This window comes from Stomoxys calcitrans, chromosome 5 (genome assembly GCF_963082655.1).
Source record: "Stomoxys calcitrans chromosome 5, idStoCalc2.1, whole genome shotgun sequence".
NCBI classification, from domain to species: domain Eukaryota; kingdom Metazoa; phylum Arthropoda; class Insecta; order Diptera; family Muscidae; genus Stomoxys; species Stomoxys calcitrans.
In genome coordinates, this window is record NC_081556.1 from 140536319 (window position 1) to 140561085 (window position 24767).

At 41.7% G+C, this 24767-nt stretch overlaps 1 protein-coding gene across 1 annotated transcript in view; it reads left to right on the forward strand.

The window, feature by feature from the left end:
• LOC106080749 (uncharacterized) overlaps nucleotides 1-24767 on the forward strand; it is a 412271-nt gene that overhangs the window by 385286 nt on the left and 2218 nt on the right. The window lies entirely within an intron of this gene.

The following is a 24767-nucleotide window of genomic DNA, read 5'->3' on the forward strand; positions in this document are numbered from 1 at the left end:
CAAAAAATTTTAAATTTCCACTTTTTCCGATTTTTATACCCATCAACGTATGAGAGGGAATATATTCATTTAGTCATTCCGTTTGCAACACATCGAAATATCAATTTCCGGCCCTACAAAGTATATACATTTCAGATCGTTGTAAAATTCTATGATGATTTTACGATATCCGTGTGTCTGTCCGTCCGTCTCTTGTAATCTCTCTACAGCTTTCAAAAATTAAGATTTTGAGCTGAAATTTGGCACAAATACGTATTTTTGAAGCACGCTGGGTAAGTTCCTGAACGGGCTAAATCGGACCATATTTGGATGTAGCTGCTAAATGGACCCATCTAACAATGAAGGGTCGAATGCCCATAAAAACTTTATTTTTCATACGATTTAGCTGAAACTTGAAACAGTGAGGAGCTAAATCTTCCCGCCAAGTGACCCAAATATGGTTCAGATCGTATGATATTTAAATATAGCTATCATATGGACCGATCTCCCTATAAAGGGTCTGAAGACCATAATGCTTTATTTATTACCCGATTTCGCTGAAATTTGCAAGAGTGGGTTATTTTAAGCCTCCTGACATCTGACCTAAGTATTGATTAGATCGGTGTATATTTAGATATAGCTGCCATATAGACCGATCTCCCGATAAAGGCTCTGAAGCCCATAAAACCTTTATTTATTACCCGATTTCGCTGAAATTTAAAACAGTGGGTTATTTTAAGCCTCCTGACATCTGACTTAAATATGGTTCAGATCGGGCATTATTTAGATATAGCTGCCATATAGACCGATTTCCCGATAAAGGGTCTGAAGGCCATAAAAGCTTTATTTTTCATCCGATTTCGCTGAAATTTAAAACAGTGGGTTATTTTAAGCCTCCCGACATCTGACTTAAATATGGTTCTGAACGGGCTTTAATTGATATAGCTGCCATATAGACCGATCTGCCGATGAAGGGTTTGAAGCAAATAAAAGCTTAATTTATTACCCGATTTCGCTGAAATTTGAGTCAGTGGGTTATTTCAAGCCTCCTGACATCTGATCTAAATATAGTTCAGATCGGACTATATTTAGATATAGCTACCATATAGGCCGATCTCCCGATAAAGGGTCTAAAGGCCATAAAAGCTTTATTTTTGACTCGATTTCGCTGAAATTTAAAACAGTGGGTTGTTTTAAGCTTCTCAACATCCGACCTGAATATGGTACAGATAGGAATATATTTCGATATAGCTGCCATATAGACCGATCTGCCGATAAGATGACTGAAGCCCATAAAAGCTTTATTTATTACCCAATTTCGCTGATATTTGCAACAGTAACCTCACGATATCCGACCATAATATGGTTCAGATCGGTTTATAATATGATATATCTAAAAAATTTAATAGTGACATATATATTAGACCACTCAATGTCCGTGCTGAATTTGGGTGTTTAAGTTATCCAATTTTCACCGGATTGTGACAAAATGGGGTTTAGATATATACCCGAGGTGGTGGGTATCAAAAGTTCGGCCCGGCCGAACTTAATGCCTTTTTACTTGTTTGTTATCAAGTAGAAGGTCGCATTTGTTATCCACTCACTACGAAATTTTCAACATATCACTTTTGTAGCCTAAAAACCATGAATTTTGATGAAAATCGGTTCAAAATTAGATATAGCTCCGATATGTACATAAGCAGCCATTCTTGCTATAATTTTGCAAGGAATTGCCCCAAATTTGGTTCGAATTGTTTAGGTACCAATAATGAACAGCTCTGCTATATACCAAATTTCCCTAAAAGTTTCTGTATATTTCATACTCTTTAAAATGCTTAAACCATTTCGCTTTCAAGACACCCTCCCAAAAAACAATCATAAATTGGGCCAATATAGCGTTGTTTTTAATCTCAAAGGCTTTAGATATAACCCAAAAACAAAAGTCCATTACTTGACATTTTACACTTTTTTTTCTTGTTCATTCATTCATTGAACCAGTGAAAGTACGTGGGACACTCGTTTTTACTGTCATTATTCTCATGAATCCCTGCCAGCAGATGATTGTAAAACAAATAAGGATTTCATAGCAGTCTCAGCAGCCATTTGGGTGTTTGTGTAGATCTGTGTGACAATGCCGCAGAAGTCTCTGTGGGTGTGCGCTTTTGTGACGTTGTCTTTTATTGACCAATCCCCATTTTTGGTCATTGTTTTGTCCTTGCCATGGCATTTTGAGCTTCTTATTGCCGTACATAATACATTTTTGTCGAATTTTCTCCGTTTTGTGTGTGTTTTTTTGTGTGTCCTTGTCTTTTGAACCCTGGCTTTGAGACGAAAGTGTTTATGTGGAACGAGGTTATTTGTTCTCTGTCATTACGGAATCATTTACTGTTTTCGTTGTGCTTAGTATTTCATGAAAATCCACAAAGAAAATTTTGCTGCAATATTAGGGAATTTTCCAAAGAAAATAATTAAAGACGCAAATGTAATTGAGCCAATGCTAACCAAACTGAATTCGTAGAAGCAAGTTATACAGGAGGAGATATCTCTACGAAATTTTGGTTGACCAGTAAGGATAAGCAAAAGTCGGGCGGTGCCGATTTAATAATACCCTACGCCTACCCAATAAGTACCAAGTGGGAGTTATATCTAATTCTAAACCAATTTTGATGGACCTTGGCGGATGTTTTCAGATGGGTTGTTAAACAACCCGTATAGAGCAAAGAAAATATACCCAAAATCTGATAAACATATATATGGGAGCTACATCTGAATCTGAATCAATTTTGACCAAACTTCTTAGATATTGTGGTAGTCATCTAGGAAAGCGTTGTGCAACAATTTTCCAAGATTGGTCAAAGGATCACTTGCAGTGGTTCTAGAAGTGAAAAATCGGGCGATATACATATATGGCAGCTACATCTAAATCTGAACCGATTCCAATGAAATTCATCAGTAATATCAAGAGTCATAAGAAAATCCTCCCTGCTAAATTTCAAAAGAATCGGTTAACAAATGAGCACTTTACTGCAATTCTTCTGAAAATCGAACGGAAATATATATGGGAGCTATATTTAAATCTGGACCGATTTCGAGCAAACTTCTTAGATATTGTAACTGTTGTCGTGGAAAGCGTTGTAAAAAAGTTCACTCTCTTATTTTATCTGAGCCCCAGACTGGCACGGTTAGGAAAAACAAGTAAAAGCGTGCTAAGTTTGGCCGGGCCGAATCTTATATACCCTCCACCATGGATCGCATTTGTCGAGATTTTTCCCGGCATCTCTTCTTCGGCAAAAAAAAACGATAAAAGAAAAGATTTGCTCTGCCATTAGAGCGATATCAAGATATGGTCCGGTTTGGACCACAATTAAATTATATACTGAAGACCTGTGTAAAGTGTCACCCAATTCGAATAAGAATTGCGCCCTTTGGGGGCTCAAGAAGTAAAATAGAGAGATCGATTTACATGGGAGCCGTATGAAGCTACATGCCGATTCAGACCATAATAAGCACGTAAGTTGATGGTCATGAGAGGAGCCGTCGTACAAAATTTCACGCAAATCGGATAATAATTGCGTCCTCTAAAGGCTCAAGAAGTCAAGACCCCAGATCCGTTTATATGACAGCTATATCAGGATATGCATCGATTTCACCCGTACCAGGCACAGTTGTTGAAAATCATAACAAAACACCTCATGCTAAATTTCAGCCAAATCGGATAAGAATTGCGTCCTCTAGTGGCTCAAGAAGTCATGATCCCAGATCGGTTTATATGGCAGCTATATTAGGCTATGAACCGATTTGAACCACACTTGGAACATTTATTCGTGCTCTACTCTCAAATAGCTTTTATTTGAGCCTAATATTGTCATTATTGCTTTAAATTTCCATTTGGCGGACCTTGGAGGTAGGGCATTCCCCCCTAAATATCCCATGCTAAATCAGAAAACCAAATTTCTATTTTTGCGTTATTAAATTTAAACTAAATTTCGCTTAAATCGTGCCACGCATCTCCGAGGTCTGTCGTTTTTGAAAATAGGGTAAGGGGAGGGTCCGCCCTTTAACGTTTTGATGTTAGACCCACCTCACTCTCTTAGTTTTGGTGGTGGATTGGAGTAGCCAAACCCTTTGCCCCGAAAGCGTATATCAGACTCATACTCTAATCCCAAAAACCACATTTGAGCTAAATTTTGCTATAGTCGATATAAATGTGTGGTTCAGGGGGAGTTTATGAGATGAGTCGTCCCTGAAGCACTTGGCCATAAAACAGTTATCAGCTTTGACCCCTTTTTAACAAAATCCACAAATATGTGCAGTTTGAGGGGTATATAGGGTGGGGCGGCCACACATACACCTAGCTCTGAAAAAATATCAGCATCGTGCTCTACTGTTGAATTAGGGGGGAGAGATTTTACCCAAACACTTGATCTCAAAATTGGATATCAAATTCGTTTTCTAGTATTTTATTTGAGCCCCTTATTGCCATAGCAAGCAAACATGGCCGCTTTGTCCAGGGAGCGGTTCCTGAAATAATATCAGCATCGTGCTAGAACAAGATTTTGTTTGAGCCCCGTATTGTGAAGCATTTTGAAGGTAGATATTTCGATATTCAAGGCTACGGGCCTCGTTCAGATCTGCAGTATTTTTTTTTTGTATTGATTATCCACACTCAAAAACATATTTTAATAGGAAAGCACATTTTTTTAAGATTCGCAAGATCTCCTGTGTGTATCCCAATTTGAGGGTAAAAAGTGTACTCTACTACCAAAGAACTTTTATTGCTGTCCTATTCCATTCGGATCGACCTTCATATATTATTTTAAAGTCATTTTGTTTGGGTAGGATAAGGGAAGGGGGATTTCCCTCCGGCACGTCCTTTCATTTAAATTATATTCTCGATCGTCCTATATTACAGTTTGATGTTTTTATTGGGAGAATAGCATCGGTCCCCCGACACTAAGACCCAAAAATCAATTTATTTGAGTCCTTTATTGTCGTGATGAACATGTCCTGCTGAATGGCAGGACGTCACCCAGATACCTGAATTTCTTATCAACATAAGATTCAAACTCTACTGTAATAGACCTTTCGTTTAATTCCCATACTATCCCGATCGAACTACACGTCTTATTAACGCGTATTGATGAGTAGGCCGGTCCCAGACTCTGTCCCAAATGCGAATATGTCAGATTCGTGGTCAACTCTGAAAGACCTTTCATTTTATACCCATTTTGTGACATGGGACATTCATGCCCATTTTGGGAGATTTGGGGTTGGAGATGCCCCGGAGACATCTTGAACCAAATTCTTATAACAGATGTGTACTCAACTTCCAAACACCATTTATTTGCTACTCATATTGTCGCAATAGGTAAATATGTCCTGTTGAGGGATATTTGATGGGTGGGGGCGCCTCAGATACCAAGGAATAAATTTTTGTATCAGATTTTTATAATATTTTTTAATACCTTACATTTGATATCCATATTGTCCCAATCGGTAAATATGTCATGCCGGGGGGTTTTGGTGGTAGGTAGGCCCCTCAGACACCAATGAACACATTTTTGTGTCAGATTTGTACTCTTCGTTTGAAAACCTTTCATTTGATATCCATATTGACCAAAGCGGTAAAAATGTCCAGTTGGGTGATGTTTTTGGGGGTTGGGTGGTTTTTTTTTGGGGGGGTTGGTTGGTGTTGTTTTTTGGGGTGGGGGACCCCCCGACACTTAGTGTGACATTTTTCTGCCAAGTTCGTGCTCCACTCTTAAATACCTCTCATTTCATACACAAATTGCCCACACCGGTAAAAGTGTCCTGTCGTGCGCTGTTTTTGGGGGTGGGGGAACTCTACGAAACTAAGGGTGACATTTTTATACCAAGTTCGTGTTCTACTCTTAAATACCTTCCATTTGATACCCATATTGTCCCAGTCGGCAAACATGTCCGTTCGGTCGGGTTTTGAGATCGGGCGTCCCCCCTAGGTTAGTGGACCCCAAAATATTATACTAATTTCTTATTCTTGGGGTACCATGAGGTGGCATACGAAATTTTGCTTAAATCGATGCACGCATCTCAAACATCTGGCGTTTTTGAAAATAGGGGTAAGGGGGAGGATCCGCCCCATCTTCTGATATCAAGAAATGCAGTAACCTATTTTCATCAGAGGCTCAAACTCTACCATATGTGAAAATTTCATGCAAATCGGTTCAGCCGTTTTTGAGTCTATACAGGCAATCAAACTTAAACTTTAAACTTAACAACCAGAACGGTAAGGTGACAAACAGTCTTGCAGTGTGAGAAGTAGATTAACGCCTTCTCTGGGGATGACAAAATCCGCATCGTTTAGCTGCGGGGCCATAACGGAGTAAGGGGGAATGAAATGGGCAGCCGATTTGGCGATGAAGGCCAGAGAAGTGCACTCAATAAACTTGGTTAACCCGAAGCCTTTCGTGTCAACGCAGTCCGAGTTAAGAGCGTGGGCGATGAATGCGCATGCAAACATGTTTGTCTTTAGAAAAAATTTCAGTGAATTTTTGTCTTTAGAAAAAATTTCAGTAAAATTTTGTCTTTAGAAAAAATTTCAGTGAAATTTTGTCTTTAGAAAAAAATTCAGTGAAATTTTGTCTTTAGAAAAAATTTCAGTGAATTTTTGTCTTCAGAAAAAAATTTCAGTAAAATTTTGTCTTTAGAAAAAATTTCAGTGAAATTTTGTCTTTGGAAAAATTTCAGTGAAATTTTGTCTTTAGAAAAAATTTCAGTGAAAATTTGTCTTTAGAAAAAATTTCAGTGAAATTTTGTCTTTAGAAAAAATTTCAATGATATTTTGTCTTTAGAAAAAATTTCAGTGAAATTTTGTCTGTAGAAAAAATTTCAGTGAAATTTTGTTTTTAGAAAAAATTTCAGTGAATTTTTGTCTTTAGAAAAAATTTTAGTGAATTTTTGTCTTTAGAAAAAATGTCAGTGAAATTTTGTCTTTAGAAAAAATTTCAGTGAAATTTTATCTTTAGAAAAAATTTCAGTGAAATTTTGTCTTTGGAAAAAATTTCTGTGAAATTTTGCCTTTAGAAAAAATTTCAGTGAAATTTTGCCTTTAGAAAAAATTTCAGTGAAATTTTGTCTTTAGAAAAAATTTCAATGATATTTTGTCTTTAGAAAAAATTTAAGTGAAATTTTGTCTGTAGAAAAAATTTCAGTGAAATTTTGTCTTTAGAAAAAATTTTTATCTTTAGAAAAAATTTCAGTGAAATTTTGTCTTTGGAAAAAATTTCTGTGAAATTTTGCCTTTAGAAAAAATGTCAGTGTAATTTTGTCTTTAGAAAAAATTTCAGTGAAATTTTATCTTTAGAAAAAATTTCAGTGAAATTTTGTCTTTGGAAAAAATTTCTGTGAAATTTTGCCTTTAGAAAAAATTTCAGTGAAATTTTGTCTTTAGAAAATATGTCAGTGAATTTTTGTCTTTAGAAAAAATGTCAGTGAAATTTTGTCTTTAGAAAAAATTTCAGTGAAATTTTGTCTTTAGAAAAAATTTCAGTAAAATTTTGTCTTTAGAAAAAATTTCAGTGAAATTTTGTCTTTAGAAAAAATTTCAGTGAATTTTTGTCTTTAGAAAAAATTTCAGTGAATTTTTGTCATTAGAAAAAATGTCGGTGAAATTTTGTCTTTAGAAAAAATTTCAGTGAAATTTTATCTTTAGAAAAAATTTCAGTGAAATTTTGTCTTTGGAAAAAATTTCTGTGAAATTTTGCCTTTAGAAAAAATTTCAGTGAAATTTTGCCTTTAGAAAAAATTTCAGTGAAATTTTGCCTTTAGAAAAAATTTCAGTGAAATTTTGCCTTTAGAAAAAATTTCTGTGAAATTTTGCCTTTAGAAAAAATTTCAGTGAAATTTTGCCTTTAGAAAAAATTTCAGTGAAATTTTGTCTTTGGAAAAAATTTCTGTGAAATTTTGCCTTTAGAAAAAATTTCAGTGAAATTTTGCCTTTAGAAAAAATTTCAGTGAAATTTTGCCTTTAGAAAAAATTTCAGTGAAATTTTGCCTTTAGAAAAAATTTCAGTGAAATTTTGTCTTTAGAAAAAATTTCAATGAAATTTTGTCTTTAGAAAAAATTTCAGTGAAATTTTGTCTTTAGAAAAAATTTCAGTGAAATTTTGTCTTTAGAAAAAATTTCAGTAAAATTTTGTCTTTAGAAAAAATTTCAGTGAAATTTTGTCTTTAGAAAAAATTTCAGTGAAATTTTGTCTTTAGAAAAAATTTCTGTAAAATTTTGTCTTTAGAAAAAATTTCAGTGAATTTTTGTCTTTAGAAAAAATGTCAGTGAAATTTTGTCTTTAGAAAAAATTTTAGTGAAATTTTATCTTTAGAAAAAATTTCAGTGAAATTTTGTCTTTGGAAAAAATTTCTGTGAAATTTTGCCTTTAGAAAAAATTTCAGTGAAATTTTGTCTTTAGAAAAAATGGCAGTGAATTTTTGTCTTTAGAAAAAAATGTCAGTGAAATTTTGTCTTTAGAAAAAATTTCAGTGAAATTTTGTCTTTAGAAAAAATTTCAGTGAAATTTTGTCTTTAGAAAAAATTTCAGTGAAATTTTGTCTTTAGAAAAAATTTCAGTGAAATTTTGTCTTTAGAAAAAATTTCAGTGAAATTTTGTCTTTAGAAAAAATTTCAGTGAAATTTTGTCTTTAGAAATAATTTCAAAAATCTGAGGAGGACCAACTAGGAGAAGTTTAGAGAACATCTGCTGAAATTGGGTCATCTAGGGGTCCTCTGCAGGACGCAAGGGAACTGGTGGCCGCAGTCGATATTGGCATGTACCGAAAGAGTACCGCCGCATAAAACCAGCCAATCATGGTGGCCACCGGCGCTGAAGGTGCTCAGGAGGGATAGCAGAAGGCTTTTTAATAAGGCCAAGAGAGAGAATACGGTGGAGGGTTGGGACGAGTATCGCGACGCCTTTGGCAAGTTTAAAAAGGAGACGAAGAAGACGAAGAAAGCGATGAGGAGTTCCTGGGCGAAATTCTGTGAGGAATTGGAAAGCAATAGTGCGGCATCTAGGTTGCGCAAAGTGCTTTCGCAGGATCTCATAACGCTTAGCTCCCTGAAGAGGGAGGAAAGGACTTACTTTGTGATTGAGCAGGAGACGGAGGAACTTTTGATGGAGGCTCATTTCCCAGGTGGTTAGGAAGAGGTCGGCGATCAAGATATCGCACTACTTGCATATGTGACTTTAACGGATGACCTCATCATCGAGGACAGCGTAGACGAGGAGAAGATAGTGTAAGTGGTCCTCACTTTCCGGCCATTTAAGTCGGCCAGACCTGGCGGAATTATCCCGGTACTGCTGTACGAGTCCCTTGGAGTCACCCTGCTCTGGCTTGAGTGGATCATCCGAGCGAGCCTGGCATGGTCCTACATACCAAGGGCATGGAGGGAGGTCAAGGTGGTCTTTATCCCCAAGGCGGGAAGAGTAAACCCCAGTACAACGAAGGATTAGAGGCCTATTAGTCTGTCATCTTTTTTGCTGAAAACACTGCAAAGACTGTTTGACCTGAAGGTGAGAGGTGGACTGACGCCGAAAAAATTCAGTGGGGCATAGCACGCATACCTCAAAGGAAGGAGACGGCCCTTCACGAGAGGTCGAGATATCTCTCCGACAGAAGGAGTGCACTTTGGCGGCCTTCTTGGATATTGAAGGGGGCTTTCAATAATGTGAAGACTGGATCGATAGTCGCAGCACTGGATCGCAAGGGGATTCACTCCATAATCTCCCAGTGTTCCAACAATATGCTTTATGGCAGAATTGTTAATGCGAACCTGGTAGATAGTGTGGTTAGAAGGCCGGTGACCAGGGAAATGCCCCAAGAAGGGGTGTTCTCGCCCATTCTATGGAACCTCGTGATTAATGAAATCCTGATGGATCTCGATGGGGACGGCACGAGGATTATTGCTGGTGCGGTCAACATTGTGCTGCTGCTCCAAGGCAGGTTTCTTTCGACGATCAGCGAAGAGTCACTGAGGAAGTTGTAGCAATGGGCTACCAGAAATGGGTTGAGGACCAACCCAAGGAAGATATAAGATACGGGAGTTCAGACTCCCTTCCTTGGACGGGGTTACCTTGCGGCTGTCGAAGGAGGCAAAGTACCTAGGCATAGTTCTCGATTCGAAACTGTCCTGCAAGAGAAACACCGAAGAAAGAAGCCATTATGCACTGTGCTTTTCATTCCTGCAGGAGGATGTTCGGTAGGAAGCGGGGGGGTGACTCCCAAGATGATTTATTGGATGTATACGGCCATTGTGAGACCAGCACTTACCTATGGAGCATTGTTGTGGTCGAATGCCGTAGAGAAGAGTACGCGTGCAAGGGAGTTCGAGAAGGTCCAGAGACTGGCCTGCCTCGGGCTCACAGGGGCACTGAGATCCGCATCGCAGGCAGGCCTGGTGGCGATCCAGCATCGCCTCCTAAGCCAGCATCGCCATCCAGCATCACCATGAGGAGGAAGGTACTCAACTCCAGATTAATCCAGATTCTGCAGCATCAGTGAAGAGATTCCGTCGGGGCCCAACGCCTTAGATGATTTGGCGCCACGGATGACATTCGTAATTTCGCCCACCGTAAATTGTGATAGCTATTCATCGGCTCGGAGACCACGAATATGGCGAATGGCTCTCCTCTCGGGATGCACAGCAAATTGACGGTTGAACAAACTGACGCATCTCTTCGAATCAGTCACGGTTATTTCGCCAAAAGTGACTGAGGTCCTGTCATCCCGTCTACCGGGGTTTGAGAGTGACTTAACAGTAGGCCACAGTTTGCCTACACCGGTGCCAAAGTTACATTGCTCCAAGTGTTCCAACCACAATTTCCGCTTATATTCATTGACCACCCTTCGTTGACTATCCATACCACCAATCCCATCACGCTCGTCTGCGAGTACCACTGCTTGCGCCCGGAAATTGGGCCGCACTTGGGGTATTCGACCGGCTGGTATGCAAAGCTGGTATAAAGCTAGCGGCTGCTGCGTTAATGATGTCTCGGAATTTCCTCCACAAACACATCAGAGGAGGATGGCAGTTTACTGAAGCGGCGATTGGTATGCTCTCTGAAGCCAGTCCAATCGGCCTTCTTATGATTGATAAACGTCCGGCTCTCCAGCATCGCCTCCTAAGCCAGCATCGCCAGCATCGCCATCCAGCATCGCCATCCAGCATCGCCATCCAGCATCGCCATCCAGCATCGCCATCCAGCATCGCCATCCAGCATCACCATCCAGCATCGCCAGCCTAAGCGTGACCCTGGCGCGCTTTGGAAGCTAGCCATGCTGAAGGAGGATGTTTGCGGTCACAGTTTGATTCTGAATCTTCTACTACCTGTCACCAGTGCCGATTGGAGTGAGGGCCTTCGAGATTCGATTTCCTGTGAGTGATGAATGAAGGGCAAATGCTGCACTTGATGAGGATGAGACCTCGATCTACACCGATGGCTCCAAAATCGAGTCAGCCGTTTTTTCTGTGATCTGAGTGAACTTGCGAACGTACCTCTGGTAGGTCTTCTGAGATTTCGATACATCCGTGCGGCGTGGATACATCCGTTCTAGCGTGAGGATGGGCGTTTCTACACTCCCCGAATGGGTTCTCCATTCCTCCTGTTTTTCTCTAGTCCGAGGTCTCACATCTTCTTTCTCTTCCCTTTATTTCTGCGATAGAACAATGGGCCAGACTGGCCTCCAAGTGAACTCACCTTTGTTGGGCAACCCACACAACCTAACCTTGTCTTAAGAAAACTTGAAATTGAAAATTTGTCTTTAGATAAAATTTTATTGAAATTTTGTCTTTAGAAAAAATTTTTATTGAAAATTTGTCTTTAGAAAAAATTTTTATTGAAAATTTGTCTTTAGATAAAATTTTCATTGAAAATTTGTCTTTAGATAAAATTTTCATTGAAAATTTGTCTTTAGAAAATTTTTTTATTGAAATTTTGTCTTTAGGGAAATTTCGCTGAAATTTTGTCTCTTGAAAAATTTTCACTCAAATTCTATCTTTAGAGAAATTTCGCCGAAATTTTGTCTCTTGAGAAATTTTCACCAAAAATTTTGTGTTTAGAGATTGTTTCATTTAAAAATTGAAATTTGTGTTTAGAGAAAGTTTAACTGAAAATGTATTCCATCCACCCAGCTTGTAACCTCAGAATAAAATTTCAAAACTTTGCTCTTTCAATGGCTGCATTCATGTTAACTATGCGGGATGTCCTTTTTGTATTCCTTTCTGCAACGAAAACATTGCTCCAAACTGTGTAGAATATTCAATTAAATGTTATTAATAAAATACATGGGAGCATAAAGTCCTACACAATTGCACAACACACAATTCACACTAACTGAATCACTTCCGCACACACACACACACACACACACACACCCACACAATACACCCACTCACTGGCACAAATAGTTTCATTCCACATGCACGCAAACTGTTAAAGTCTATAAATCAACTTGGCAAACGGAATAGAATTGTATTCGTGACGGACGGACAACACAATGGACTGGCCAAAAACGTTCGTCGTAGAGACCGACAGACAGACATTCGTTTATATGCCAACAACAATAGTCATAACAATAAAACAAAACGTTTACCCGGACCATATTTTATTTGGAAAGTGAGAAACATTTCGAAAAATTTCACAACATTTCATGGTGGAAGTAAATATAAGTGCGTAATATTTTCGAGGGCATTTAGGGAAATTCGCATTTGAATATTCATGGGAGGCCTCCCTGGGAGGTGGCATCTATCTAAACCCCCCCACCCCACGCCCCTAGATGAGGAAGTGAAATTTTCACATTTTCATGTTATTAAAATGAAAATTGAATGAATTAAAATGAGTGGTGAAGAGAGAGAGAGAGAGAGAGAGAAAAAAAGTTGAAAAAGACGCAGTGCAAGACCTTTGAGAATTATTTCATTTCCATTTTTTTATGGTTGATCCGTCATGATGCAAAGTGCTGACCGTATATCTTTTAAATTGCTTCATTTATAAGCCACGATTCTGGGCTGAGAAATGTGAGAAATGGCCCATAGCAATGAGCTTTGAAAAATGTTAATGAAAACCAAAGGCGATTATTTGCTAAATGCAAAGAAGTTTAGGAAAAATGAAGCACTTGGTTTGAATCTGGGTCTGAGTCGAGTGGGTCTGGCCGGGCAGTTAAACAGGTGACGTGTATGGTGTGGTCCCTGGTTACAATCGGGACATTCATCTTGCAGGTCGGCATCAATCCCAGCTCTGTAGGAGTTGAGGTGGCTGCATCTGCCAGAATGTAAATGAGCCAGAACTACTCTGGTTTGCCGGGGGTGGTCGATTTCTTCAGGTGCAATGGGAGGCGGTCTTTCTCCAAGGACTACATTCACCCGGTAGCCAATTACCGCCTCTGCTACCATGAATGTTGTTTAGACCTGCTTGATATGCCGCTTGATCTAGAGGTTCTCTCTTGACGCGCTAAACCTCACGCTCTAGATCATGTATTGGGTTGCCCAAAAAGTAATTGCGGATTTTTCATATAGTCGGCGTTGACAAATTTTTTCACAGCTTGTGACTCTGTAATTGCATTCTTTCTTCTGTCCGTTATCAGCTGTTACTTTTAGCTTGCTTTAGAAAAAAAGTGAAAAACAAGTAAAAAGGCGTTAAGTTCGGCTGGGCCGAACTTTGGATACCCACCACCTCGGGTATATATGTAAACCACCTTTCATCAAAATTCGGTGAAAATTTCATACTTTATACTCATATACCTCATACCGATCTGAACTATATACGACACGGATGTCGAAAAGCCGAACATAAATCACTGTGTCAAATTTCAGTGAAATCGGATTATAAATGCGCCTTTTATGGGGCAAAGACTTTAAATCGAGATATCGGTCTACATGGCAGCTATATCCAAATCTGGACCGATTTGGGCCAAGTTGCATAAACATGTCGAAGAGCCTAACACTAAGCACTGTCCCAAATTTCGGCGAAATCGGACAATAAATGCCTCTATTATGGGCCCTAAACCTTAAATCCAGAGATCGGTCTATATGGCAGCTATATTCAAATCTGGACCGATCTGGGCAAAATTGAAGAGGGACGTCGAAGAGCCTAACCAAACTCACTGTCTCAAATTTCAGCGACATCGGACAATAAATGCGTCTTTTATGGCCCCAAAACCTAAAACCTAGATATCGGTCTATATGGTAGCTATATCTAAATCTGGACCGATCTGTGCGATATTGCAGAAGTATGTCAAAGGGCTTAACTTAACTCACTGTTCCAAATTTCGGAGACATCGGGCAATAAATGAGCATTTTATGGGCCCAAAACCATAAATCAAGAAATCGGTCTATATGGCAGCTGTATCCAAATTTGAACCGATCTGAGCCAAATTGAAGAAATATGTCAAAGGGCCTAACACATCTCACTGTCTCAAATTTCAGCAAAATCGGATAATGAATATGGCTATTATGGGCCTTACACCATAAATCGGAGGATCGATCTATATTGCAGCTATATCCAAATCTGGACCGATCTGAGCCAAATTAACGAAGGATGTCGATGGGCTTTACACAATTCACTGCCCCGAATTTCATCAAAATCGGATAATAAATGTGGCTTTTGTGGGCCTAAGACCCTAAACCGGAGGATCGGTCTATATGACAGCTATATCCAAATCTGAACCGATCTGGACCAAATTAAAGAAACATGTCAAAGGGCCTAAGGCAACTCACTGTCCCAAATTTCAGCGAAATCGGACCATAAATGTGGCTTTTATGGGCCTTAAACCCTAAATCGGAGGATCGGTCTATACGGCAGCTATATCCAAATCTGAACCGATCTGAGCCAAATTGACAAAGGATGTCGAAGGGCCTAACACAACTCACTGTCCCAAATTTCAGCGAAATCGGACAATAAATGTGGCTTTAATGGGCCTTAGACCCTAAATCGGAGGATCGGTCTATATGGCAGCTATATCCAAATCTGGACCGATCTGCGCTAAATTGACAAAGGATGTCGACGGGCCTAACGCAACTCACTGTCCCAAATTTCAACTAAATCGGATAATAAATGTGGCTTTTATGGGCCTAAGACCCTAAATCGGCCGATCGGTCTATATGGGGGCTATATCAAGATATAGTCCGATATAGCCCATCTTCGAACTTGACCTGCTTATGGACAAAAAAAGAATCTGTGCAAAATTTCAGCTCAATATCTCTATTTTTAAAGACTGTAGCGTGATTTCAACAGACAGACGGACGGACATGGCTAGATCGTCTTAGATTTTTACGCTGATCAAGAATATATATACTTTATAGGGTCGGAAATGGATATTTCGATGTGTTGCAAACGGAATGACAAAATGAATATACCCCCATCCTTCGGTGGTGGGTATAAAAAAGTATGTTTCATTAAAGTTCATTCTAAGTTTTATTAAAAATGCATTTATTTTCTTTTAAAAAATCCGCAATTACTTTTTGGGCAACCCTACTCTCTGGGCGGTGGATATCTATCCACAAGACGATGATTTGGATGGTCGCTACGATAACAGCCCAAAAGGTATTGCTTAGACAGCATGTGATTATGTCTTCACACTGGAAGGATCTTTGCCTCCTGATGGAGGTGGTCCACATGAGACCTGAAGAGACAGTCCGTCGCAGTTTGGAGGGCGGTATTCTGACAGATCTGAATATCATTCCTCAGCGTGTCACAAAGTGGACGAGACCACACTGGTGCTGCAACAACTTACCACAGACCGGCCAATTGCCAACTGTACGTGGTCAGCAAGGTTTCTTTTACCTGCACCCCAAGTGCTGCCAGCAAGTGGACTTGAGGACCTTGTTTCTACTTTTGACTTTATCGCTGATTGCTAAGGCATGTGGGGGGAATGTTAAAGAGCTGTCAAAAGTGACGCCTAGTAATTTGGGACAATTGATGGTCGGAATCACTTCTCCATCAACCATCACAGTCAGCTCAGTATTCACCACACGCGTATTTGTAGTGAACAATGTGGCGGAAGATTTGGTGGCGGATATCTTCAGATTTCTTGCAGCGAAATATGAGGCAAGTTCGTTGAGGTAGACGTTCAACCTACGGCAGATGTTATCAATGGGTGGGGGGCCTGATGCTATTTCAACAACTACGATATCTATGTTGACTGGAGGGGGTGGAATGGAGGATAGCTACAGGTTAAACAGTGACGGAGATATCACCCAACCTTGGGGACTTCCCTGTTTCACACAACGATGCTTCGACTTATTATCCCTAAATGACTGGCGACCACACAGATAATTCGCGACCCATCCTTTCACGACTGGCTGGAGGGACGTGTTGGCGATGTCCTCAAATAATTTGGCATGGCTGACCGTGTCGAATGCCTTCGCCAGGTCCAGTGCCACGAGGACCGTCTACCACCGGCCTGGGATGATTGAAGCCACTGCCGAAGCTGTTGTTGTGCTGTGCAGTCTTCGAAATCCATGTTGCGTCCTATCACATGGCCTGGGCTGATTGAAGCCACGGCAAATGTGTGCGGTGATGGCATGCAAAGCTGTTGTTGTGCTGTGCAGTCTTCGAAATTCATGTCGATGCTCGGCGAATGGAACTCTCCTTCGAGGCTAGGGAGGAGTAATGCGTCTCAAGCGTATTTGCCACTGGTGAGAGAAGGGAGATCGGTCTGTACGACTCCCCCAAGCTCGGGTCTTTTCCAGGCTTCAGTAGCGGGATCACTCTACCCATTTTGCAGACATCGGGAACTATAAGAGTGTGCAAAGACAGGACAGGTTGAGGAGGAAGGTACTCAACTCCAGATTAATCCTGATTCTTCAATATCAATGTAGAGATTCCTTCGGGGTCCAACGCCTTAGATGATGTTGATGCTCGGCGAATGGAAACTCTCCTACGAGGCTCGGGAAGACTAATGCCTCAAGCGTCTTTGCCACTGACGAGAGAAAGGAGATCGGTCTGTACGACTCCCCCAAGCTCGGGTCTTTTCCAGACTTCAGTAGCGGGATCACACTGCCCATTTTCCAGACATCGGGAACTATAAGAGTGTTCAAAGACAGGTTGAGGACAGTGGTAAGGTACTCAACTCCAGATTTATCCAGATTCTTCAACATCAGTGAAGAGATTCCCGGGTCCAAAGCGTCTGGTGAGAGAAGGGAGATCGGTCTGTACGACTCCCCCAAACTCGGGTCTTTCCAGGCTTTAGTAGCCGGATCACTCTGCCCAGACATCGGAAACTATAAGAGTGTGCAAAGACAGGACAGGTTGAGGAGGAGATACTCAACTCCAGATTAATCCAGATTCTGCAGCATCAGTGAAGAGATTCCGTCGGGACCCAACGCCTTAGATGATTTGGCGCCACGGATGACATTCGTAATTTCGCCCAGGGTAAATTGTTACGGCTGTTCATCGGCTCGGAGACCACGAATACGGCGAATGGCTCTCCTCTTTGCCCTGTCTCTCTCGGGATGCACAGAAAATTGATGGTTAAACAAGCTGACGCATTTCTTCGGATCACTCACGGTTATTTCGCCAAAAGTGACTGAGGTCCTGTCATTCCGTCTACCGGGGTTCGAGAGTGACTTAACAGTAGACCACAGTTTGCCTACACCGTTAGTGTAGACATTGCTCCAAGTGTTCCAGCCACAATTTCCGCTTATATTCATTGACTACCCTGTTTATTTCTAGATTCAGCTCTCTGATTCTGGGGTGGGCGGGGTTCATACCACGAATCCCATCACGCTCGTCTTCTGGGAGTACCACTGCTTGCGCCGGGAAATTGGGCCACACTTGGGGTGTTCGACCGGCTGGTATGCAAAGCTGGTATAAAGCAAGCGGCTGCTGCGTTAATGATGTTCCTCTCGGCCACTAGCACATCAGAGGGGGAGTGGCAGTTCACTGATTCACGATTGGCATACTCTATAAAGCCAGCCCAATCGGCCTTCTTATGATTGATAGACGTCCGGGTCTCAGAGGTTATGAAGTCGGGTGGTCGGTCGATGGTGAGAATTATGGGGAGGTGGTCTGATCCCAAAGAGATGACGGCTTGCTGGGATACATCACTCTGGAGATCAGGGGGCAATGCAGATGTCTGGTGAGCTGCTGCACCTCCTCGTAATCCTAGTGGGGGCATCCTCATTTACCGTGCAAAACGTGGAGCTTTCAATTTGCTCTGCCAAAGCTATGCCACGCTGGTCGTTACCTAGGGGAGAATGCCATGACGTGTGATGCGCATTAAAGTCCCCAACAACCAGACGATTATGGCCAGATAGCAACCCACTTATGTCGGGGTTGTAAGCCTGGCCATTAATCGGGACATAGCTACCAACCGGCGGTATGTACACGTTGTATAGCTCTATCTTGGCGGTACCAGACCTGACTGCTATCCCCATGCATTCCATGTAGGGGTCACTAGCGCCATGCGCAGGCGATATAGGTCTACATTGCACGGAATGGTGTATAACGAAGGCCAATCCCCCACCAACATTGCTTGAGCGATCCTTACATAGCACATTGTAACCGTGACAACTGTGCAAGCTGCAGGTGTTGGTCAGCTTTGTCTCCTGGATCGCTGCGACCAATATGCTCTTCCGACCCATAAAGTCCACAATCTCATCGATCTTGCCACGAAGTCCGTTGCAGTTTAACTGCAAGAACGATACTCTTCCCGGCACTGGACTGGGCTGGGATGCTGCCGTTACGTAAATTGCCGAACGGGAGAGGTCGGGGGGTCACATAGTCCGACGACGAGGATGCAGAAGGCGACGACGACGACGCTTGTGACCCTCTGCTGGTTATGTTCGCACAGCACCTTGCGACATAACCAATATGACTATGCTCCCGTAGTGAAGTGAGGCCAGAGCAAGATCGGAAATGTACCCACTCCATGCACCGGTTACACCTCACCGACACCGACCGATGATGGAGGCGGTTCTGGCAAACCGAATAGAACCAGGGTCCGGGATTCTTTTCAATCCCGGCACGGACCAGAAACGTGAGGAGAAGGCACTCCAGCATGTGCCTCTCCCATGACGAAAAAAAGATGAACACATACACTGAGGCGGCAGCCCTTGCCGATGAGGATTCCATCGGGTCAATCCGGTGCCTACAACCGGCTGCCATGGGATCCTAGTTTAGTATTTTTATACATTTGGATTTATTTTTGTAGTAGGGTATAAATTACGGTCCTGCAAAAGATTCCATCCATCTACTTTTTACTTGTTATACCCTCCACCATAAGATGGGGGTATACTAATTTCGTCATTCTGTTTGTAACTCCTGGAAATATTCGTCTAAGACCCCATAAAGTAGCCATCTCCGTCCGGCTGTCCGTCCGTCCGTCTGTCTGTCCGTCCGTCCGTCCGAAAGCACGCTAACTTTCGAAGAAGTAAAGCTAGCCGCTTGAAATTTTGTATAAATACTTCTTATCAGTGTAGGTCAGTTGGGGTTATAAATGGGCCATATCGGTCCACATTTTGATATAGCTACCATATAAACCGATCGGGGATCTTGACTTCTTGAGCCACTAGAAGACGCAATTCTTCTCCGATTTGGCTGAAATTTTGCATCAGATGTTTTGTTATGGTTTCCAACAACTGTGCGGAGTACGGTTCAAATCGGTCTATAACCTGACATAGCTGTCATATAAACCGATCTGTGGTCTTGACTTCTTGACCCACTAGCGGGCGCAATTCTTATCCGATTTGGCTGAAATTTTGCATGAGGTGTTTTGTTATGAATTCCAACAACTGTGTCAATTATGGATTAAATCGGTCTATAACCTGATATAGCTGCCATATAAACCTATATGGGATTTTGACATCTTGACCCACTGGAGGGGTCTGGGGTCTTGACTTCTTGAGCTTCTAAAGGGCGCAATTCGCATCCGATTTAGCTGAAATTTTGCATGAGATGTTTTGTTATGGTTTCCAACAACTGTTTCAATTATGGTTCAACTCGGTCCATAACCTGACATAGCTGTCGTATAAACCGATCTGGGGTCTTGACTTCTTGAGCCTCTAGAGGGCGCAATTCTTATCCGATTTGGCTGAAATTTTGCATGACGTTTTTCGTTATGACGTCCATCAACTGTGCCAAGTACGGTTTAAATCGGTCTATAACCTGATATAGCTGCCATATAAACCGATCTGGGGTCTTGACTTCTTGGGCCTCTAGAGGGTGCAATTCCTATCCGATTTGGCTGAAATTTTGCATGAGGTGTTTTGTTATGAATTTTAACAACTGTATCAAATATGGTTCAAATCGGTCCATAACCTGATATAGCTGCCATATAAACCTATATCGGATCTTGATCTCTTGGGCCTCTAGAGGGCGCAATTCCTATCCGATTTGGCTGAAATTTTGCATGACGTGTTTTGTTATGACGTCCATCAACTGTGCCAAGTACGGTTTAAATCGGTCTATAACCTGATATAGCTGCCATATAAACCGATATGAGATTTTGACTTCTTGGCCTCTAGAGGGCGCAATTCTTATCCGATTTGGCTGAAATTTTGCATGACGTGTTTTGTTATAATTTTCAACTACTGTGGTAAGAATAGTTCAAATCGGTTCATAACCTAATATAGCTGCCATATAATCCGATCTTGGATTTTTACTTCTTGACCCACTAGAGGGCGTAATTCCTTTCCGATTTAGCTGAAATTTTGTACAATGGCTTCTCCCACGACCTTCAATATTCGTGTCAAATATAGACTGAATCGGTCTTCAGCCTTATATAGCTCCCCTATAAACCGATCTCCCTGAGCCCCTAAAGGCTGGGAAAGAACTCGACAAATGCGATTAATTGTGGGAGGGTATCCAAAGTTCGGCCCGGCCTTTGCACGCTTTTACTTGTTCTGTTTTAGTTTAATTTCGTTTTACACTCTAAAATGTCCAACAACATTATAATACCAAAATCATGTTGCCCCATAATTTCCCGCATCAACACCAAAACTAGTGGCAATTTGCAGCATGATGATAGCAGCTTAGGTCATAATAATTGCCGCATCAAGAGACCTAAAGTGTTATTGTTATGAATGCTGTCATCTACAGCATCGTTGCATTGTCATCAGCTTAACAATTGTTGCGGCGCAGCTCGCGAGTCTAAGCGGATATTGTATGGCGGATATAGTGGCTGTTTGTTATGGCTGGGTTCTAAATTTTAAATGTTAGACAGGAAAATAACAATCATCCATTGTAATGGTCTTTTGAGTGTATTTCTGAAGTGTGAATGCTAATTTGTCAGTGTGGAATGTTTTCAAAAACAACAAGGGAAGGCGCGTAAAGTTCGGTTGGGCCGAATCTTTTATACCCTCCTACACCATGCATGACATGGAATGGGAACCAGAGGCCCAAGATGTCAAATCTAGAAATGGGTTAATATTGGTTATAGAAGAATTTCAGTAATATCGGATAAGCCATCTTGAGGCTCCACAAGTTCAATCTAGGGATCGGTTTATATGGCAGCTATATCAAGTAGTAGACTGTGTGAGACTTGGAACAGTTGTTGAAAGTCAAAACGAAGCATCGCGCTCAAAATTTAAGCTAAATCGGAGCAGAATTGCTCCCTCCAGAGACTAATAAAGTCAAAGTGCAAGATCGGTTTATATGGAACCTGTATCAAAACATGGACCTATCTGGCCCATTTATAATCTCAACTAACCTACACTAATAAGAAGTATTTGTGGAAACTTTCTAGCGCCCAGCTTTCAAACGGGTGAAAGTTAACGTTCTATCGACAGACTGTAACGACGAGATTCCTCGTCGACGACGAGGACAAAGAGAGAGAAAAGAAAGACGATTGACGTGGTTGAGCGTACAGTTTTATTTGGCACTTATACGATTATAAGGTCTACGGTAAGGATGGATTGGGCTCCTTGGGCCCGAGAGGAGACGTAATGAAGTTTTGCTCCGAGCTAATTCGGCAATGACCTATAACGTTACTCCGGCTACCACGGGAACTCTGACTTCGTCGTCGGCTTTGGGATTTCGGCGGAGGTCTGGTTCAGTACATCGGTGTTTATGAAGGCTCCGACGACACTACCTGTTCTGTGATCCCGGCGGAGACCTGCACTCCCCTCCGCAGGTACTCTCAGCTCCGGGGTCTCGGGCTGGGCGAAAAGGATGGGGTGGGGCTCACTCCATTGAGGAAGGATGAACAGAAAATGTCGACTATGTGCTTAAACGGTGAGTTAGTCAAGGTGTCAGACAAGTCTCGGTCAGACGTGGCCTTCGTAAACGCACCGGTGAGCGATGGCGCGTGGCTTGTGGATTAGACGCGTCACGAGCACGAGTAGTCTGCGTGAGCGCACGTACAAGCGGTTACGATGAGTGGCTTGCGTAAGCACAAACGGATGAACACGAGCGGTCTCGATCAATCACAAACGCGCGTGGGCTGCGTAAGCACACTCTTTGTGAACACGAGCGGTCTCGAGCAATTACAAACGCTCGTGGGCTGGGTAAGCACACACTGGCGAAAACGAGGGAATATAAACCAGTGTAAGCACACACGGGTGAACACGAGCGGTAACGAGAAGATAAAGATAACACACACTGGAGTAAGCGAGCGGTCGCCAGAAATTCCTAACACGCGTGGCCTGCGTAAGCACACATTGGAGAATAGAAGCGGTCGCGAGAAAGTACTGAAGCGCGTGGCCACCGTAATCACACACTGGCGAACGTGAGCGGTCACGAGGAATAACTGATGCGGGTGGCTTGCCTAAGCACACACGGGTGAGCACGAGCGTACGCGAGAAGATACAAAAGCGTGGCCTACGTAAGCACACACTGGGGAACGCGAGCGGTCACGAGGAATCACTGATACGAGTGGCCTGAGTAAGCACACACGGACGAACACGCGTGTTCACGAGACGTTACGGGTGAATGCACGCGGGCGCGAAAGATATTAGCGCGTGGCCTGCGTAAGCACGCGATGGTGATTTTCCTACCGTCTCTTCGTCCGTCTGTCTGTTGAAATCACGCTACAGTCTTTAGAGATATTGAGCTGAAATTTTGCACGGATTCTTTTTTTGAACATCGACAAGTTATGTCCAAATATGGGCTATATCGAACTTTATATAGCTCCCATAAAGACCGATCAGCCGGTTTAAGGTCTTAGGACCATTAAAGCCACATTTAGTATCCGATTTTGCTGAAATTTGGGACAGAGAGTTGTGTTAATCCACTCGACATCCTTCTTCAATTTTGCCCAGATCGGTCCAGATTTGGATATAGCTGTCATATAGACCGATCTCTCGATTTAAAGTCTTGGGTCCATAAATGGCGCATATATTATCAGATGTTGTCGAAATTTGGGACAGTGGGTTGTGTTAGGCCCTTCGACATACTTCTTCAATTTGGCCCATATTGGTCCAGATTTGGATACAGCTGCCATATAGATCGATCTCTCTATTTAGAGTCTTAGGCCCATAAAATCAAAATCAAAAATTTATTATCCGATTTTGCTGAAATTTGGGACATTGAGATGTGTTTGGCACTTCGACATTCTACGTTAATTTGGCTCAGATCGGTCCAGATTTGGATATAGCTGCCATATAGGCCAATCTCTCGATTTAAGGTTTTGGGGCCGCATTTATTGTCCGATTTTGCCGAAATTTGGGATAGTGAGTTGTATTAGGCTCTTCGAAATTTGTCTGCAACTTGGCACAGATTGGTTCAGATTTGGATATAGCTGCCATGTCCGATGCCAGACCGATATCTCGATTTAAAGTCTTGGCCCCATAAAAGGCGCAGTTATAATCCGATTTCACTGAAATTTGACACAATGACGTATGTTAGGCTTTTCGACATCCGTGTAGAATATGGTTCAGATCGTTTATTTTTAGATATAACTACTGTACTTATTAATATTTGGTCCAAATCGAAACATATTTCGATATAACTGCTATGGGGCATGAAGTATGCATTTTTCATAAGGTATGAAATTTTCACCTAATTTTGATGAAAGGTGGTTTACATATGTATCCGAGGTGATGGGTATCCAAAGTTCGGCCTGGCCGAACTTAAAGCCTTTTTGCTTGTTTCCAAACAGGAACATATTTCGATATAGCTGCTATGGGGCATGAAGTATGCATTTTTCACCGAATTTTGTCGAACGGGGGTTTACATATGTACCCGAGGTTATGGACATCCAAAGTTCGACCAGGCCGAACTAAACGCCTTTTTACTTCTTCCATCTGTCTTTGCGTCCATCTCTTCGTCCGTCTGTTTGACTGCCCCCCTTCCTACCTAACTCATTGTCTATCTTCTTATCTGCTCATGTGTCCATCTGTCTATCTGACAGTCTATCCGTAATCCGTCTTCTCGTCATTTGAACCACCTACGTTCAAACAATAGTCTGGGCGTATTCCTTTCTGTCTGTCTGCCTATCTGACGTTGCGTCCAGTTGTATACCCGTCTGCTTATCCGTCCGTCCTGTTCTCTGCCCGTCCATCCGTTTTTTTTGTCTGTCCATCAATTTTTCACTCCTATCTGTCAATGTCTTCTTCCCTTCTCCTGTCTGATTTTCTTGATACTTGAGATATATACTGATTTTATTTTTTTGCCTCGAGACGATGCTTATTGAAGTTGAAAACTTGAGATACATGTTCCATCTGGGTTATCGTTGGGATATTCGTACCGATAATGGTCGAGATCTTACTACACTTGGATATAGCTGCCATTGGATCTCTCGACATCCTTGCGAAATATGGTCCAGTTCAACCATATTTGGCTAAAACTGTCCTGACCATCTGGGTTATCGTTGGGATATTCCTA